We start from the raw sequence: 20230 nt of genomic DNA on the forward strand, positions 1-20230 counted from the left end.
TCATTGTGGTGGCTTCTTTTGTTGCAGAGTACAGGCTCTAGGGCCTGAGGGCTTCAGTAGTAATGGCACGTGGGCTCAGTGGCTGTGGCTCGTGGGCTCTAGAGCACAGGCTCAATAGCTGTGATGCACCAGCTTAGTTGCTTCACAGCGTGTGGGATCTTCCAGGATCAGGGCTTGAACCTGTGTCTCCTGTGTAAGTAGATACTTAACCACTGAGCCACTAGGGAAGCCCCTCTTTTCATTTATTTTTTATCTTAAAAGCTTTCCTCCTTTTCATGTATTTTTCTTAAGCCATTATCTGTTGTGTTTATTATGTTCCTTCTAGTTCAGTCTTTGTTTCTGAAATGAGTTTTAGTCCTTTCTAATTCTTTAATTCTATTACTTCATTTTTGGATTTTTCTCATTCTGATTTAAGCTGCTCTTTCATATCTTATACATTTATTAATGTCTTAGTTAATTTGGAAATACTAGGATGGAAGTTTCATTGGTTTTGTTTATCTTTCTGACATTTTCTTATTATCCATAGAGATGTTATTCTGCTCCTTATACTCTTTTTTCTTGTAATAATGTTATATGAGATTTGACTTCCCTTCTTTTATATAAAATCCATTTTCTTGAATGTTCAGAAAGGAACAATGGTTCAGGATTGCTTTTTTAACTTCATGGCTTTATAGCTCCCTCTTCTGTTTTTGCAAAGAGCTCAAAACTGTGGGAACTTGTTCTCTTCTATTCTACTCTTTCACTTTTATCTGGACCTTCTTTTTCCTTTAACTCTATGTTCTTCCTGCTCACATTGGATTCTGTTCCCAGTATTTCCAGTGTGGTTGTTTTGACAGTTCATAAGACTCAAACTGTTCCTCCTTTCAGAATTATTCTTTATTTTTGTGTATGAATGATAAGTTCTATTAATAAATTTTTAAAAATCTCTATGAGATACACAGAGTTGAGTGGGGGGAAGCGAATGAAAACACTAGAATATTATTAATAAAGAATAATTTTAGGGGATTCTCTGGCAGTCCAGTGGTTAGAACTCCAAACTCTCATTGCTGATGGCCTGGGGTTCAATTCCTGGTGGAAGAATTAAGATTCCATAAGCCTCGTGACCAAAAAAAAAAAAAAAGAATAATGTTAGCAGTCCATGGGGTTGCAAAAAGTCGGACACAACTTAGTGACTGAACAACAACAATGTGGGGGAGGGTGGATACTGGGTAGATGGACAGCGATGGCAGGAAGCTTTTCACTGCACATCTGTTAATCTTCATTTTTTAAGTAAATGCATATCACCTATTCCAAATTTAAGTAATTCTTCAAATTGTGCCTCCAAAATAAAAGACATCAACCCATGAGGACAAGAATTGGAGAAGAAAATTCTAGAATGTATTTTGGTATATAGGAGGCATATGGATGAGTGGTAACAGCAGAACAGAGAAATCAAAATCATATACTAGCAGTTGGGAGGATAAAAATCAGCATGATATTAAAAATGGAATCCCCAAATGACTCTGTAATCAATAGTATCAGGTACTCTGGAAGTAAGAATGCATTCCAAAACATGAAAAGATTCTCAACATGGTTAATCAGAGAAATGCAAATCAAAATCACAATAAGATTTCACCTCACACCTGTCAGAATGGCTATCACTTAAAAAGTCTATAAATAACAAATGTTGATTAGGATGTAGAAAAAAAGGAAAACTTGTATACTATTGTTCGCAATATAAATTGGTGCAGCCACTAGGGAAAAAAGTATAGAGGTTTCTCAAAACAACAAAAATAGGCTTCCCTGGTGGTCCAATGGTTAAGAATTCACCTTGCAATGTAGGGGACACCGGTATGAGCTCTGGTCCAGGAAGATCCCACATGCTGTGGAGCAACTAAGCCCCTGTGCCACAACTATTCAGCCCGCACTCTAGAACTCATGAGCTTCAACTACAGAAGCCCAGATTCCTAATCTACATAACAAGAGAAACCACCACAATAAGAAGCCCTCGCACTGAAACTTAGAGAGCAGCCCCTACTCGCCACAACTAGAGAAAGCTCAAGTGCAGCAACGAAGACCCGGCACAGCCAAAAAAAAAAAAAAAGAACTATCACATGACCCAGCAACTCCACTCCTGAGTATTTAACTGAAAAAAAAAAAAAATGAAAACACTAATTAGAAAAGATACATGCACCCCAATGTTCATAGCATTATTTACAATAACCAAGATATGGAAGCAATCTAAGTGTCCATCAAAGATGAATGGATAAAGATGTGATGCATATATATACTACTCGATCATAAGAAAGAATGAAATTCTGTCATCTGCAGCAACAAGAATGGACTTGGAGGGTATTATACTAAGTGAAATAAAGTCAGACAGAGAAAGACAAATACTGTATGAGATCACTTATATGAGGAATCTAAAAAATAAAACAACTAGTGAATATAGCAAAAAAAGAAACAGGTTCATAGATATAGAGAACAAACTAGTGGTTACCAGTGGGGAGAGAGAGGGCGCAACAAGAGAGGGGTAGGGAATTAAGAGGTACAAACTGCTATGTATAAAATAAATAAGCTACAAGGATACATTGTACAGCACAGAGAATATAGCCAATTTTTTATTATAACTATAAATGGAATAAAATCTTTAAAATTTTTGAATAACTATGTTATGTACCTGAAACTTATATAAATAATATTGTACAAAGTATATAAAATATACTTTGATATAAAAAATGAGAACTTAGACCCAAACATCTCCAGTTCTACCACATGAGTCTGGAAGGATATAAAAGATCTGAACAATTATTAATAACTGACATATACAGGACATTTCAGCCAATAACAGAATAATAAACTTTTTGAGATGCATACAGAACATTTATCAAAATTAACCACATCCAGAGTTTTAGAGTAAGCTTAATAAATTTCAAAGTGCTGAAATATCTCAGAGCATATCCTCTCATAATAGTAGGAATATGTGGTATTGGGACTTCCCTGGTGGTCCAGTGGTTATGACTCTGTGTTTCCAATCCAGAGGGCCCAGGTTTGATCCCTGGTCAGCCAGGAGTTGGTGATGGACAGGGAGGCCTGGCATGCTGCAATTCATGGGGTCGCAAAGAGTTGGACGCGCCTGAGCGACTGAACTGAACTGAGGGAACTAGATCTCATATGCAGCAACTAAAGATCCCACCTGCCACAATTAAGAGTTCACATGCCATGGAAGGTTAAGACAAGGCCAGAGGAAATAAGAAATGTATACAAAATAAAACTGTGCATGTTAACAATTAAAAAAGAAAAGTTCACATGCCACAACTAAAAGACCCCACATGCCACAATGAAGACATGGCCCAGCCAAATAAAGAAACAAATAGGGACTTCCCTGGTGACTCAGTGGTAAAGAATCTGCCTGCCAACGCAGGAGACATGGGTTCAATTTCTGATCCAAGAAGATCCCACATGCCACGGATCAATTGAGCCTGTGCTCTAGAACCCGGGAGCAGCAACTACTGAGCCCACATGCCCTAGAGCCTGTGCTCAGCAAGAGAAGCCATCACAATGAGAAGCCTGTGCACCACAAGTAAAGGGGAGCCCCTGCTCACTGCAACTAGAGAAAAGCCAGCACCGCAGTGAAAACCCACCACATCCAAAAATAAATAAATAAAACTATTTTTAAAATGAAATACATATTAAAAAGAAATATATGATATCATAACAATATGATGACAAACATCTAGAACTTCTAGGAAATTTAAGTAGTACATCACTAAATAACAGATGGGTCAATGTAGAAATCAAGATAGAAATTAGAAAACTGAATGATAATGAGCATAGAGTATATCAAAACCAGGAGATACAGCCAAAGCTGTACTTTTATAAGCCTGGGTGCATATGTAGGGAAAAGAAAATCTTGAAGTTAAATAACCTCAGATTTCATCTTAAGGAACTAGAAAATGAGGAATAAATAAAACCCAAGGCAGGACTTCCCTGGTGGCACAATGAATAAGAACTGGCCTGCCAATGCAGGGGACATGGGTTTGATCCCTGGTCAGTAGCCCCTGCTTGCCACAGCTAGAGAAAGCCCGCACACAGCAACAAAGACCCAGCACAGCCAAAAATAAATAAATTTAAAAATTTAAAAAAATTAAATCTTAAAAAAATTGTCTATCTATTATTATTATTATTTTTGGCCATACCACAAGGCATGCAGGATCTAAGTTCCCTATCTAGGGATCAAACTCACGTCCCTGCACTGGAAGCATGTAATCTTAACCGGTGGACTGCCAGGGAAGTCCCGTGTAGCAATGTCTATTTTATTCCTGGTATTTGTTATTAGTATATTCTCTCTTTATTCTTGATTAGTTCTTCTAGGTGTTTATCAATTTTTAAATAAGTTTTCTAATAACCAACTCTTGGTTATTAATATATATTTTTTATATATTTGTTTCCTATGTGTTTGTTTTCTATACTTCCTTTTTTTTCCTTTTTGCTATTGCTTTGGGGTTTTTTTTAATTTTTATATATGTATTTATTTACTCATATTTTTTTATTTTTGGCCATGCTGGGTCTTTGTTGCTGCCCTCAAACTTTCTCTAGTTGTGGCGAGCGGGAGCTACTCTTCATTGCAGTGCATGGGCTTCTTAGCATGGTGGCTTCTCTTGTGGAGCACAGGCTCTAGGGGCGTGAGCTTCAGTAGTTCTGGCACATGGGCTCAGTGGTTGTGGTGCATGGGCTTAGCTGCTCCTTGGCATGTGAAATCTTACTGGACCAGGGATCAAACCCATGTTCCCTACATTGAAAGGCAGATTCTCAACCACTGGACCACCAGGGAAGTCCTAAGATATATATATATATAGATATAGATATATAGATATATAGATATATATATTTTATATGAACCATTTTTAAAGTCTTTATTGAATGTATTACAATACTGTTTCTGCTTTTTATGATTTGGTCTTTTGGCTGCAGGGCACATAGGACCTTAGCTCTCCAACCATGGATTGAATCCACACCCACTGTGTTGGAAGGCAAAGTCTTAACCACTGAACTACCAGGGAAGTCCCAAATAAATTTTTTTTTTTAAACAAGGATATCACTACAGGTCTTATAGACATTGCAAGTATTAAAACAGGGGAATTGCCAACATCTGTTGGCTCATAGAAAAAGCAAGGGAATTCCAGAAAAATATCTACTTCTACTTCATTGACTATGCTAAAGCCTTTGAGTGTGTTATTACACAGATCACAACAAACTGCAGAAAATTCTTTAAGAGATAGGAATAACACACCACCTTATTTGCCTCCTGAGAAACCTGTATGCAGGTCAAGAAGCAACAATTAGAACTGGACATGGAACAACAGACTGGTCGTTGAACAACAGAAAGGTCCAAATTGGGAAAGGAGTACATCAAGGCTGTATATTGTCATCCTGCTTATTTAACTCCTATGCAGAGTACATCATGTGAAATGCAGGGCTGGATGAAGCACACGCAGGAATCAAGATTGACAGGAGAAATATCAATAACCTAAGATATTCAGATGATACCACCCTAATGGCAGAAAGTCAAGAGGAACTAAAGATCCTCTTGATAAAGGTTAAAGAGGAGAGTGAAAAAGCTGGTTTAAAACTTAACATTCAGAAAACTAAGATCATGGCATCCAGTCTCATCACTTTATGGCAAATAGATGAGGGAAAAATGGAAACGGTGATAGACTTTATTTTCTTGGGCTCCAAAATCAATGGGGATGGTGACTGCAGCCATGAAATTAAAAGACATTTGCTCCTTGGAAGAAAAGCTATGACAACCTAGACAGCATATTCAAAAGCAAAGACATCACTTTGCCAACAAAGTTCTGTATAGTCAAAGCTATGGCTTTGCCAGTAGTCATGTATGGATGTGAGAGTTGGACCATAGAGAAAGTTGAGTGCCAAAGAATTGATGCGTTTGAACTGTGGTGCTGGAGAAGACTCTTGATAGTCCCTTGGACTGCAAGGAGATCAAACCAGTCAATTCTAAAGGAAACCAACCCTGAATATTCACTGGCAGGACTGATGCTGAAGCTGAAAATCCAATACTTTGGCCACCTGATGCGAAGAGCTGACTCACTGGAAAAGACCTTGGTGCTGGGAAAGACTGAGGGCGGGAGAAGAAAAGGGGGCAACAGAAGATGAGATGGTTGGATGACATCACCGACTCAACAGACATGAGTCTGAGCAAGCTCTGGGAGATTGTGAAGGACAGGGAAGCCTAGCATGCTACAGTCGGTGGGGTCACAACAGTCGGACATGACTGAGGGACTGAACAACAATGCCCTCCTGCACTGTTGGTGGGAATGTAAACTGATACTATTATGGAAAACAGTATGGAGATTCCTTAAAAAACCAGGAATAAATCTACCATATGACCCAGCAATCCCACTACTGGGCACATACTCTGAGAAAACCACAATTCTAAAAGACACATGTGCCCCAATGTTCATTGCAGCAATATTTACAATAGCCAGGACATGGAAGCAACCTAGATGTCCATTAACAGATGAATGGATAAAGAAATGTGGTACATATATACAGCAGAATATAACTCAGCCACAAAAAAGAATGAATTTAAATCAGTTCTAGTGAAGTAGATGAACCTAGAGCCTCTTATACAGAGTGAAGTAAGTCAGAAAGAAAAAAAAAAGTATTGTATATTAATAACATATGTGGAAAATGGCACTGATATATAGAAAAATGGTACTAATGAACCTAGTAGAGAACGAACTAGTGGACACAGTGGGGGAAGGTGAGGGTGGGACAAACTGAGAAAGTAGCATTGACATATATGCACTATCATGTGTAAAACAGTGAGTAGGAAGTTGCTATATAACACAGGGAGCCTGTCCTGGCACTCTGTGATGACTTAGAGGGGTGGGATTGGGGAGGGGAGGGAGGATCAAGAGGGAGGGGATTTGTATATAATTATGACTGATTTTTTGTTGTTGTATAGCAGAATCCAACACAACATTGTAAAGCAATTTTCCACCAATTAAAAAATTTAAAAAACAAAAAACAGAGCTATGAACAATTTTATGCAAATAAATTTCACAATTTAGATGAAAATATGCAAATTCCTTGAGAAACAAAGCTCTCCAAATGAACACGAGAAGATATAGACAGTCAAGTTTTGATCATGGTAAGCTGAAATAAAATGAGATAAGAAATATCCCCTCATTCTCTATTTTCTGTAAATAAGCATGTAGAATTGATATTTCCTCCTTAGAGGTTAGATAGCATTCACTGGTGAAGTCATCTGGGCCTGGAGTTTTTTGTAGGGGAATGTTGTTGAATCCAATTTCTTTAACAGTTATGGAACAGTTAAGAATATCTATTTCTTCTAATGTCATTCTTAGTCATTTTATTTTCAGAGAACTTGCCCATTTTATGTAAGATATCAAATTGTTCAACTTGTTTATTATATTTACTTATTATCCTTCATATGTAAGATATGTAATGATGTCCCAATTTTTATTCCTGGTGTTAGTAATTTGAATTTTCACTTTTTTTCTCTTATCAGTCCTGCTAGAAAATTTTCAATTCTACTGACCTTTGAAATGATTAGTAAAACTTCATGAAAAGAATGCACCTACATACTGTCATGTACTTCCGGTAGGAATGCAAAAGAATATAAGACCTATGGAGAACAATTTGGCAGTATTCATTGAAATTACAAATGCACATATACCCTTTGACCCAGTAATTACATTTCTGGAAATGTGCAAAACAATGCATATATGATTATTCATTACAGCATTTTCATAATTAGAAACTGAAGACAACCCAAGAATAAATACATTATGGTACATACACACAAACGAATGCTCAGGAAGTATAAAAAAATGAAGTTCTCTATGTATTGATTTGTAAAGATTCCCAGGATATATGGTTAATAAAGCAAGATGCAAAACAATGTATCTAGTTAGTATGCTACATTTTGTGTAAGAAAGGTGGGGGTGATATCTAGTCATAATTGCTTGTACATGCATAAAGATATTCTGGACAGATACACAGTAAACTAACAAAGATGGTTACTGAAGAAAACCCAAGTTCTTTGGCCTGGAATACAAGCCCTTCTAGGAAATGCTTTGAAGCCAGATTGCCTGACACTTTGGTATAAGACTTTGGTCAAATTACTGTTCCTTCACCTCAACACAAGATAACAGTACCTATCCTCATAGGGTTATGAGGATTAAATGGATTAATGGAGTGTCTGGCACATAGTTAACATTCAATAAATCTTAGCTCAGTTATCATGATAATTTGCCTGACTCTAGCCTACCTTCTCATTCACGTCCTCAACAACTTCTTTACAGCTGTGGCTAAAGGAATATCTCCAACAGATATTTAGTCCCTGTGCTTTCAAGCCTAGCTGCAAATTAGGATCACCTGGGAGACTTTTTTTTTCAATACTGAGGCCTGGCCCCACTCTCATATAAATCAGAGTCTCTAGGGAAGGGGGTTAGTGGTGCCCAGGCACTGACATTTTTAAACAGCACCCCAGATGATTTTGATCATGCCTACCAGATTATTGATTCCCTCAATGCACCTGACACATGTCAGGCTCATTCCTGCCTCTGCACTTTGGCCCACATTATTCCCCCTCCCCCTCCCACTCCCACTCTGATTTGGGAAGCCTTCTCCATCCCACATCCATTTCTACTCATCTTCCAAGACCTAGTTTAGATACCCTGTCCTCCATAAGGACTTTGCTGTTTTCCACACACTCCTCTTTGATGATTCCCTGCTGCCTACAGGGTAAAGTTCTTCTCCAACAGATATTTAGTCCCTGTGCTTGCATCATTCCAAACTACTTGTTCTTCTGCAGCCACACTTATGCCTGAGCCTCTGCACATTCTCTTCCAAACCCCCAGCCTCAACCATACCCTTAACCAACTACTACTCATCCTTCAAGACCCAGCTCATACAGCACTCCTATGAAGCCTACTCTGAGCCCCTCTGCTAGTCCCCCTAAGGTAGAGTTAGGTATTCTCTGCCCTCTATTCCCTCGCACTTTGGACTTATTTCTAACACTTAGCACATGGTGTTGTCATATATTTGTCTGGGTTGCCAGTTAGTCTGAGCTTCTGGAAGGCAAGGATTGTGATTTTTCCATCTCTCTAACTTCCCTATAGCACAGAACCTGCACAAAGGAAGTACTTAGAGAATATTTGACAAATTCTATTGCTCTGTCGGGGTTTACTGGTATTCACTCTTTTTTTTTTTTTTTGGTATTCATTCTGAAAATTGCTAGTCTCCCCTTCAAGTTAAAGCCCTGATAACTGAACAAAATAGTTTGAGGTTAGTATGAACAGCACTGAGGAAACTGGATTATCACCTTTCATTTTAGCCCATTTTTGTCCATAGCCCTTAGATCTAGGGCTAAGATCTCAATACCTTATTTATAAGCCAGGCTTTGAGGTCTAAGATCTTATTAAGGTTAACAAGCCAGCCTTTGAGTACCGCCCCCTCAACCAATTCACTGCCTGACAAATAGCTCTGCTTAGTCAATGGTCCTCACCTAGGCTATACATTCAAAATTCAGCTGGGGAGCTTTTTAACATCCTGCTGCTCAGGAGGCCTGGCAGGTCGGTTACTTAGGAATCTCTGGGGGTGGGCCTCAGACATCAGTGCTTCTTGAAGTTACCCAGGTGATCCCAAAGAGCCGTCAAGCCTGACAGTCACTGGTAGATTTAAATCCATACGGATCCCGCCCCTGGCTCTGCTCTTATTTTTTCCTCCGGACTCTACCCTTTCTTCATAACCTGTCTCCATGCTCCTCTTCTCTCACTCCCACTGGCTTGTTCTCCAGTCGTTCACATTTATTGCCTTGATATGACCTGAATGGAAACTGAGTAGTGGAAACAGCACCGAGCTGGGAAAGCCTGCATTGAGCCTGGGTCTCTGACCCTTTGTGCTCTTAGCCCTTCATTCTGGATGTTTGTTTCCTCTTGAGTTGAATGGGGGATCATGCCACTTTTTCTGCCTTCTTAAGAGGCTTGTGTGAGGAGCACAGGAAATAACAGACCCTTCTTTGGAAGGAATGATGTTAAAGCTGAAACTCCAGTACTTTGGCCAACTCATGCGAAGAGTTGACTCATTGGAAAAGACTCTGATGCTGGGAGGGATTGGGGGCAGGAGGAGAAGGGGACGACAGAGGATGAGATGGCTGGATGGCATCACCAACTCAATGGACATGAGTTTGAGTGAACTCCGGGAGTTGGTGATGGACAGGGAGGCCTGGTGTACTGCAGTTCATGGGGTTGCAAAGAGTCGGACATGACTGAGCGACTGAACTGAACTGAACTGAAAGTTCTTTGGGTGCTGGAGAGCCTGTGGAGATGTAGGGAGTATCTAGAGCTGCACAACCAGCATAAGGGTCATACAGTGTTAATACCACTCATGCAATACAAGACCATATCAGGAATTCCCTGGCAATCCAGTGGTTAGGACTCTGTGCTTTCACTGCAGGGGGGCATGGGTTCAATCCCTGGTCGGGGAACTAAGATCCCACATGCCACAAGGTAACTAAGCCCACGCACCACAACTAGAGAAAGCCCTCCTACCACAACGAAGAGCCGGAGCACTGCAATGAAGACCCAGTGCAGCCAAATACACACACACACACAACCTGGGGAGATTCCTGGTGGTTCAGGGTTTAGGATTCGTGCTTTCACTGCAATGGTCTGGATTCCATTCCTGGTGGGGAAACTGAGATCGCACAACCTGCACAGTGTGGCCAAAATAAAAAATAATAAAATAAAAACGAAATTTGAAGGTTTGACAAAATGTGAAGCATTTTGTCAGCACTATGACAAAATGTGAAGGTTTGATAAAAATAGCAGTGTTTTATATTATTCTCTACTTTTCTGTACACTTGAAAAGAAGATGATAAAATAACTATACAGGAGAAAGACATAAACTTTTTTTGGCTGCACTAAGTCCTCTTTGCAGTGCATGGGCTCTTTGTTGCTGTGCATGGGCTTTCTCTAGTTACAGCGAGCGGGGGCTACTCTCTAGTTGCGGGCTTCTCATTGCAATAGCTTCTCTTGTTGCAGAGTACAGGCTCTAGGTGCACGGGCTTCAGTAGTAGCAGCTCTTAGGCTGTAGAGTGCAGGCTCAGTACTTGTGGCACATGGGCTTAGTTGTCCCAGGCCACGTGCAATCTTGGTTCTCGAACCAGGGATAGAATCTGTGTTCCCTGCACTGCAAGAGGGATTCTTAACCACAGGACCACCAGGGAAGTTCCAAGATACACACGCTTTCAAAGCAAAATAAATCAAAGGGATTTTTTATCATCATCTTGTCCTAGCTTAATTTTTTTGCCCGCCCTGGTATAGTGTCAGGAAATTATATATCTTGGAATTGACAGCTGCTTCAAATCCTTTTTGTAAGATAGAGATGTATAAATCAATAACAATAATTTTTTTTAAATTTGTCTGTTTCCTCTACCTGATTTTGGACATGTTGCTGAGGACATTTTTGCATGCACTCCACCAAGTAATGAATGCTCAGTATGTTCCCTTGAAGAAAACAAAAGGAATGGGAGAGACCCAGGAAGAGCCTGAAGGGGGAGAGGGAATAGGGGTTCCTTCACTTGGATGAAGTCACCCTCAGGTGTCAGTGGCTACCCAACTATCATCCTCTCCCTTGTTCAGTTGCTGCTGCAGTTTCTTGCAGAGGGGTTGAACAATTCCACTGTGCAGCCACTAGGGGCTCTGTAATAAGGTAACAAAGTCACAGTTCATGGTGCTCTTTTTTTTTAAATTATGTATTTATTTATTTGACTGTGCCAGGTCCTAGTCGCAGCACACAGATCTTCGATCCTCGTTACTTTTTTTTACTGCGGGATCTATAGTTGTGGCATGTGAGCTCTTAGCTGTGGCATGTGGGATCTAGTTCCCTGACCAGGGATGGAATCCGGGCCCCTTGCAATGGGAGTGCCACTGGACCACCAAGGAAGTCCCTATAATGCTTTTTAAGACAGTTGCTCAGCTTTTACAACAACCTAAGAACTGATCTGCTACTTGGAAAACACGGGCCTGGCAAACAAGCTACAGTTCACCCGTGTAGCACTTTCATTTGATTCAGACACGGGTGCCCTCCTGGGCAGAGGCAGCTCTTCTGGGTTCAGTGTGGCTAGCCTGTGGATTCTAGAAAAAGGCCCCTGAAACTTCCCTGGTGGTCCCTGGTGGTTAAGACTCCATGCTTCCGGTGCAGGAGGCTAGGGTTCAATCCCTGGTGGGGGAACTAAGATCCCACATTCTGCAAGGCAAAAAAGCAAAGAAAAAGCCCCCCCCTCTCCTGGCCGGCACAGCCTTGCACCAAGATCCACAGCACAGCTAGGTGAACATAGAAACGATTGACTTTAGGATCCCTCTTCCTGAGAAAACTGTCTCTTCAGCAAGTGGTGTTGGGAAGTTGGGTAGCTACATGTAAATCAATGAAGCTATAATACACCTTCACATTATACACAAAAATAAACTCAAAATGGCTTAAAGACTTAAATATAAGACAAGACACCACAAAACTCCTAGAAGAGAATATAGGCAAAACAGTCTCTGACATAAATTATACCAAGGTTTCCTTAGGTCAGTCTCCCAAGGCAATAGAAATAAAAGCAAAAACAAACAAACGAGACCTAATCAAACTTATAAGCTTTTGCACAGCAAAGAAAGTCATAAACAAAACAAAAAGACATTCTATGAACTTGGAGAAAATATTTGCAAATGATGAGACTGACAAGGGCTTAATTTCCAAAATACACAAATAACCCAGTTGAAAAATGGGCAGAAGACCTAAAGAGACATTTCTCCAAATAAGACACACATATGGCCAATTCAGTTCAGTTAAGCCACTCAGTCGTGTCCGACTCTTTGCGACCCCATGGACTGCAGCATGCCAGGCTTCACTGTCTATCACCAACTCCTGGGGCCTGCTCAAACTCATGTCCATTGAACCAACCATCTCATCCTCAGTCGTCCACTTCTCCTCCTGCCTTCAATTTTTCCCAGCATCAGGGTCTTTTTCAATGAGTCACTTCTTCACGTCAGGTGGCCAAAGTATTGGAGCTTCAGCTTCAGCATCAGTCCTTCCAATGAATATTCAGGACTGATTTCCTTTAGGATTGACTGGTTTGATCTCCTTGCTGTCCAAGGGGCTCTCAAGAGTCTTCTCCAACACTCAGTTCAAAAGCATCAGTTCTTCAGTGCTCAGCTTTCTTTATAGTCCAACTCTCACATGCATACATGACTACTGGAAAAACCATAGCTTTGACTATATGGACCTTTGTCAGTAATGTCTCTGCTTCTTAGGCACATGAAAAGATGTTCAACATCACTAATAAGTAGAGAAATGCAAATCAAAAGTACAATAAAGTACCATCTCATACCAGCTAGAATGGCCATTATTAAAAAGTCTACAAATAACAAATGGTGTAGTGAAAAGGCAGCCCTCTTACACTGTTGGTAGGAATGTAAATTGGTACAGCCACTATGGAATACAGTACACACACACACACATATACACAATACACACACACACTGGAATATTACTCAGCCATAAAAAAGAATGAAATCATGCCATTTGCAGCAACATGGATGGACCTAGAGATTATCATACAAAGCAAAGTAAGTCAGAAGGGAAAGACAAATACTATATGATATCATTTATATGTGGAATCTAAAATATGATATAAATCAATATATTTATGAAACAAAAACAGACTCACAGATATAGAGAGCAGATTTGTGGTTGCCAAGGGAAAGGTGGATAGGGGAGGGAAGGAATGGGAGTTTGGAATTAGCAGATGCAAACTATTATACATAGGATGGATAAAAAAACAAGGTCCTACTATATAGGATGATATTTAATATCCTGTGATAAGCCATAATGGAAAAGAGTATGAAAAGTATATACATATATATATTATATATATATATATATATATAACTGAGTCACTTTGCTGTACAACAGGAACTAAATACAATATTGTAAATCAACTACACTTCAATAAAATTTTAAAATAAATAAAATGAGACAGTTAAAAAAATGATCCTCCATCCTCATCCTCTCAGCACAAGATGTCCTCTGTACAGGGAAAACTTTCATGACTTTATAGGGCAGTACTGCTGACACATAAAATAAGTACTTGTGATTTGGCTTGTGAGTATCCCCAAGATCTCAGACTTCAATTGTCCCACCCTCTCCTGCTTTCATGCACTGCTTTCACTGCAGGTTATCTGCATTCCCAAGACACTGGCCTTTACTCTGACCCTGGCTGAGAGGAGCCTGGCCCTGCCTCAGGGCTTTTCACTTGCTCTCCCTGCCTTGCTCCTCCCACTTCTTTCTTTACTTCCCAAACCTTTGCAGATCAGGGTTTTCAGTTCACCAATACAGCCAATCCTTTCTCCAAGTCTCCCAGGCCTTCAGTACCCTCACTACCCCCTGAAAGTCTTATTTACAAGTTTATTGTTGATTCCACCTCCCTAGAGAACTGTGAAATCTCTTTGCAGGGAACACTCCATTCAAACATCACCACCCCTCCCACCCAAACCCTGTACTAAGGGACTTGCCCAAATTTTAGTCTGACTTCTAACAGCCTTCCCTGGTGGCTCAGATGGTAAAGTGTCTGCCTACAATGCAGGAGACCTGGGTTCAATCCCTGGAAAGGGAAGATCTCCTGGAGAAGGAAATGGCAACCTACTCCAGTATTCTTGCCTGGAAAATCCCATGGATGGTGGAACCTGGTAGGCTACATTACAGTCCCTGGGGTCACAAAGAGTTGGACATGACTGAGCAACTTCACTTTCATTTCACTTTCTAACAGCCTAAGGCTGGGTGCCTGAATAACATAGCCTCCTTTTGAGTTCCTGTCTGAAAAAGTTCAGGGTTGTCAAAACAAGCTACCATATGTTCGAGCCAACATCTGACGACAGGCCGCTGATCTCTCTTACGGCATTTACTAAAAAGGGCTTACAATTGTGAATTCCCCTGTCTCTTTGAGATGTACTCTTTGGGACCCTATGGACTGTAGCCTGCCAAGTTCCTCTGTCCATGGGATTCTCCAGACAAGAATACTGGAGTGGGTTGCCATGCCCGCCTCCAGGGGAATCTTCCTGACCCAGGGATAGAACCTGAGTCTCTTATGCCTCCTGCATTGGCAGGCAGATTCTTTACTACTGAAGCCCATATATACATATACATATATCTCCTAGGACTCAGAAACATCTTTCTCAAGGTCCTGAGAGCCAGTCCTTTGAAATATAATCAAGGAAGGACAGGGCTTCCATTTCCTTCCCAGTAACTATGAGAGGATAGAATAATCCTAACTTCAATAATTGCCAGCTAACAGACACAGCTGGCCTAATTGTAAGCCAATAGGGTAGGGGGCCTCCCCAGAAGAAAAGAACCAGATACAGCTTTTTGACATAAGAGAAGCCATTTTATCACACCAGTCAGAATGGCCACTATTAAAAAGTCTACAAATAACAAATGCTGGAAAGGGTGTGGAGAAAAGGAAACTCTCCTACACTGTTGGTGGGGATGTACGTTTGTGCAGCCACTATGAAAAATAGTATGGAGTTTTTTTAAAAAACTAAAAAGGTCTCTAACCTTCTCAAATGGCCTACTCTGTCAATAGAGTATTTATCTCCCTGAATAAATCTGCTTTCAGTCTAAAAACTAAAAAGAGTTGTCATATGATCCAGTAATTCCACTCCCAGACATATATTCAGAGAAAGCAGCACTATTTACAATAGCCAAGACATGGAAGCAATCTAAATGTCCATCGACAGATGAATGGACGAAGATGTAGTAACTGTATACAATGTAATATTATTCAGTCATAAAAAAGAATGAAATAATGCCACTTGCATCAACATGGATGGACCTAGAGATTATCATATTAAGTGAAGTATATCAAGAAAGAGAAAGAAGGGAATTCTCTGCTGGACCAGTGGTTAGGACTCAGCACTTTCACCGCTGGAGCCCAGTTACTTGGTCTGGGAATGAAGATCCCAAAAGCCGCAAGGCATGCCCAAAAAAAAAAAAAAGAGAGAGAGAGAAAGAGAAAGACAAATACCATATGATATCACTTATATGTGGAATCTAAAATATGACACAAATGAGCTTATCTACGAAACAGAAACAGACTCACAGACTTAGAAAAGAGACTTATGGTTGCCAAGTGGGAGGAGAGGTAGGGGAAAGAAGGACTAGGAGTTTGGGATTAGCGAAAGCAACCTATTATACATAGGATGGATAAACAACAAGGTCCTACTGTATGGCACAGAGAGCTATAGTCAATATTCTGTAGTAAATCATAATAGAAAAGAATATGCCATATATATAAATATAAATATAAAACTGAATAACTTTGCTGTACACCAGAAACTAACACAACATTGTAAATCAACTATACTTCAATTTTAAAAAGAGAGAGAGAAGCCATTTTAGGCCTAAGCCATTTCGTGAGCTAAGCCTGGCCACAATGATTGCCCTTGAACACATGCCCTTGAACACATCTTAAGGAAACAAAAGAACAAACAACTGTTGTCAGGAAAAAGAAGTAACAGCAAAGATAATGAATCAGCTGTAAAGACTCAGTTCTGTTTCAAAGGTAAAGATTAGCCTGAAGCACTTTCTGGAGCTGTTTTGCAGAATTCAAACCTACCTCCAGCACTCAACCACCAGATCAACTGGAACCTAAGGGATGATGATGTTGACCTTTGCTGACCATCATGGCTTCAACTATAGCTTGGACTCTGACAGCCTTTGCCCCAGTTCTATGCTGAATTTTCCACTGCTCAAGCTCCCCCTACCCCAACCCTGCCATGGATATATATACACCATGCAATCTCCTAATAGAATATTTATGTACCCTCAGCTTAAAACTTCCCCAATTTTGCTGTTCAGGGAGACACTGCTTTGGGAAAAATCCCCACTGTTCTCCTTACTTGCTTCAAGTAATAATAAATCCTTCTTTCTCCCACTCTTTGCCTTGGTTATATCTTTTGGCTCGACACCCACCAGGAAGCAAACCCAGTTTTTGAGTAACATAATCGCTCTTACACTGACCAACTGTCTTTTTAAAATTTTTCACTTCCCTCACTCTACTTGAGCCCCTGCTTCTTGTTCCTCTCCCTCTCTCATTCTCCCTTTAAAACACCCTGCACAAAAAAATAAAATAAAATAAAACACCCTGCACAAATCGGAATGGAGCCCAGCTTTTTCCCCTACTGTCAGTACTTACTGAACAAAATCTGTTTTCACTGCTCTAGAGTCTCAGTTCAGTTCAGTCACTCAGTCATGTCCAACTCTTTGCGACCCCATGGACTGCAGCACGCCAAGCTTCCCTGTCCATCACCAACTTTCGGAGCTTGCTCAAAACTCATGTCTATCGAGTCGGTGATGCCATCCAACCATCTCATCCTCTGTCTAGCTTTGTTGTCTAGCTTTAAAGTCTAGCTTTGTTGATATTTTACACTCTCTACCTTCACCCTCCCTCAGAGGGAAGGGACCATGTTTATTTTGTTCACTGCTGAATCCTAAGTGCCTCCAAGAATGACTGGCACAACAAACATTTGCTGAATGAACAAATAAATGTTTGTTAAAATGCATATAGTAGGGGACTTCCCTGGTGATCCTGTGGTTAAGAACCTGCCTGCCAATGCAGGGCACACAGGTTCAATCCCTGTTCTGAGAAGATTCCACATGCCATGGGGCAAATAATCCCATGCACTGCAACTACTGAGCCTGTGCATTCTAGAGCCCACAAGCCACAACAAGAGGAGCCACCGCAATGAGAAGTCCACACATGGCAACTAGAGAGTAGCCCCCGCTTGATACAACTAGAGAAAGCGCATAGCAACAAAGACCCAGCACGGCCATAAATAGATAAAATAAAAATGTTTTTTAAAAATGTATGTAATAAAACGACCCTGTTGGGCTGCTACCCCGCAGGCCTAAAAGGCTTGTGCATGCCCAGCTTCAAGACCGAAGAAAGAGCCCAGAGCCCAAGACAGAGACATCAGTGATTTAATGGATGGGGGATCTTACATGTCTGAAGCAAGGTCCTGGAGCGACACCTCACTGTGTGTTGTGGATGGCGGGCAGGACATGGCCGCAGTCTTCGCTCTGGGAAAGGGGAGACTGCCAGTTATAGGGGGAACTGACGTCAGGTTGGCTCATTGGTTACCAGAAACTAGCAGAGGAGCACGCCCCTCACTGCCCCACTGATAAGAACATTCGTCAGTAGCTGGGGCCTGGGGCAAGTATGTGGGAAAGTCAGTCACGTGAGTAGGTTACAGGTGAAGCAGGCACTGGTCCAGCAGGGGATGTACACAGAGCAAGAGAACAGCCATCTTGAGTGGTCCTTGACCATACAGACCCCAAGACTGGGAGATAAGAGGCCTAGATTTTAGTCTCATCATTTGTCTTGGTTAACTTGTTATGTGAGTCAAGTTACTTCATCAATTTGGTTCAACTACTATCTGTGTAATCTGGGGCAGCATATGGAACATCTCTTTATCTCCGTATCCAAGCAATTCCTTCTGCACAAGATTATTGGGAAGACTGAAATGGTGTATGAGAAACACAGCAGTGTGAGAGTAGGTGCTCAGGAAATAAGTTCCAAGTTTGACCTTTTAGTGGGTCTCCCTTATCTGGTCTCTTACCCAGAGCCTGTAGGTTGTGCTCTTAGAGGAGTACAGACTCTGGAGCCAGACTGCCTTGAATGTGAAGTCCTGCTTTCCTCCTTACTAGAGAAGCACTCACATGCTTATCTGTAAACTGAGGGTGATTGTAATCCCTACCTCATAGGGTTGTCCTGAGGCCTAACAAAGTAAATATACTCAAAACAGCACCTTATGTAACATATACATGTTACATAATATGATTGGGCCGTCTTCATTCAGAAGAAGCATCAAGCTTCAAGAGCCCCAGTGCCTCTGTGACTTCACACCTGTAGCTGGAGCAGTCAAAGGCTCCCTTCGCTGTCCTTACAGGGGCCTGGGGGTCAGAAGTCAGTAACCCAGTCTCAGATTGGGCCAATTAGCACCTAATTCCGTCTTCATTGGGCCAATTCGTACCTCATTCAGTCTACACTACCTGTTCTGTAGTCTGAAGTCACTCTTCTGTGCCCCGCGCCTGCTCCGCTCGGCTTATCTGTGGAAGCAGCGGTTTTCCCAGGCCAGAGACGGCTCCAGAGCAATTTTTTCAATTGCTGTAATCCCACCCTGCTTCACAGACCCCCTTTTCAACTCAGAGTCCCCTGGAGTGTGGGTGAGCCCTTTGGAACTGACTGAAAGACTGAGGGTGGGGTCTGGCGCGGTTACTGTGCAAATTTAGCTTTTCTTCAGGGGTATGATATGGGGTCCAATGGACCTAAGATTGAGTCCTCTCTAGGCCTTGGAGATGTGAGGAGGGGATCGAGAGGGGTTTCCTCTGGGTCTAACACAGCCACCCCGTTCCGTTCTCTGGTTTTCTACCTCCCGCGGGCACCACAAACGGCAATCCGGAAGAAAGGAGGACCCACAAGCGCTTGTCTACCGTCGAGGACTCTGCGCCTGCCTAAACTGCCCCGGGTGGCCGCACCCCTCCTCTTTCTCTCTGTGACCTGTTGCTGTCGCACGCCGCTTTGTCCACATCCCCTTACAGTCACTTCCTATGGGTCGGGCCGCACTCTTCCCCTCAATCGCAACGGCCAGCGCCACAACCGACTCCCACCCGACTGGCAGAACGGAGCGAGCAGGACGCGCATGCGCGGACCCCACCTCCACAGAGCACAGGGCGACCCCCTCGGAGGGCCTGGTAGGGGCGGAAGGAGCATGCGCAGATGCCGGGAACTGCTCCGGAAGGGAAAATGGGCTGAGTGGGTGGGTATTGGCAAAGCCAGACCCGTTCATCTCTGCGCCCCTGCTGCCCTCCTTCTCCCTGAGTCTTATCTTCCCACACTCGGTCAGGACTATAGGACAGCCGCGTATTGGAATCTTAGTGTGAATACTTCCGTTTAGCTAGCAACCCCTCTAAAAAAAAAAAGAAGACTGAGTTAATAAAAATCATATTTAATCTGTTGACTTGCAGGGTGCAGCCTGTATATCACTGTCCAGTCCTTGGTTCCAGAGCAGGCGACTCTTCTTCCTCACCTGGGAGTGGCAGAAATAAAAGGGGAACTTGACCCCTGCTGACCCCCTTTGCTGAACTCTTTGGGTTC

General features: G+C 41.7%; 1 long non-coding RNA gene across 1 annotated transcript in view; it reads right to left on the reverse strand.

The window, feature by feature from the left end:
- Nucleotides 1-19817, reverse strand: part of LOC138931013 (uncharacterized) — an 83110-nt gene extending 63293 nt beyond the window's left edge. Inside the window, exons 1-2 of the long non-coding RNA XR_011446324.1 lie at nt 19126-19817; nt 18076-18153 (exon numbers count right to left, since the gene is read on the reverse strand). This is a non-coding gene — a long non-coding RNA (uncharacterized lncRNA). The remainder of the gene's footprint in view (nt 1-18075; nt 18154-19125) is intronic.
- Nucleotides 19818-20230: the final 413 nt, after the last annotated feature.

Source organism: Ovis canadensis, chromosome X, assembly GCF_042477335.2.
Source record: "Ovis canadensis isolate MfBH-ARS-UI-01 breed Bighorn chromosome X, ARS-UI_OviCan_v2, whole genome shotgun sequence".
Classification (NCBI taxonomy): Eukaryota; Metazoa; Chordata; class Mammalia; order Artiodactyla; family Bovidae; genus Ovis; species Ovis canadensis.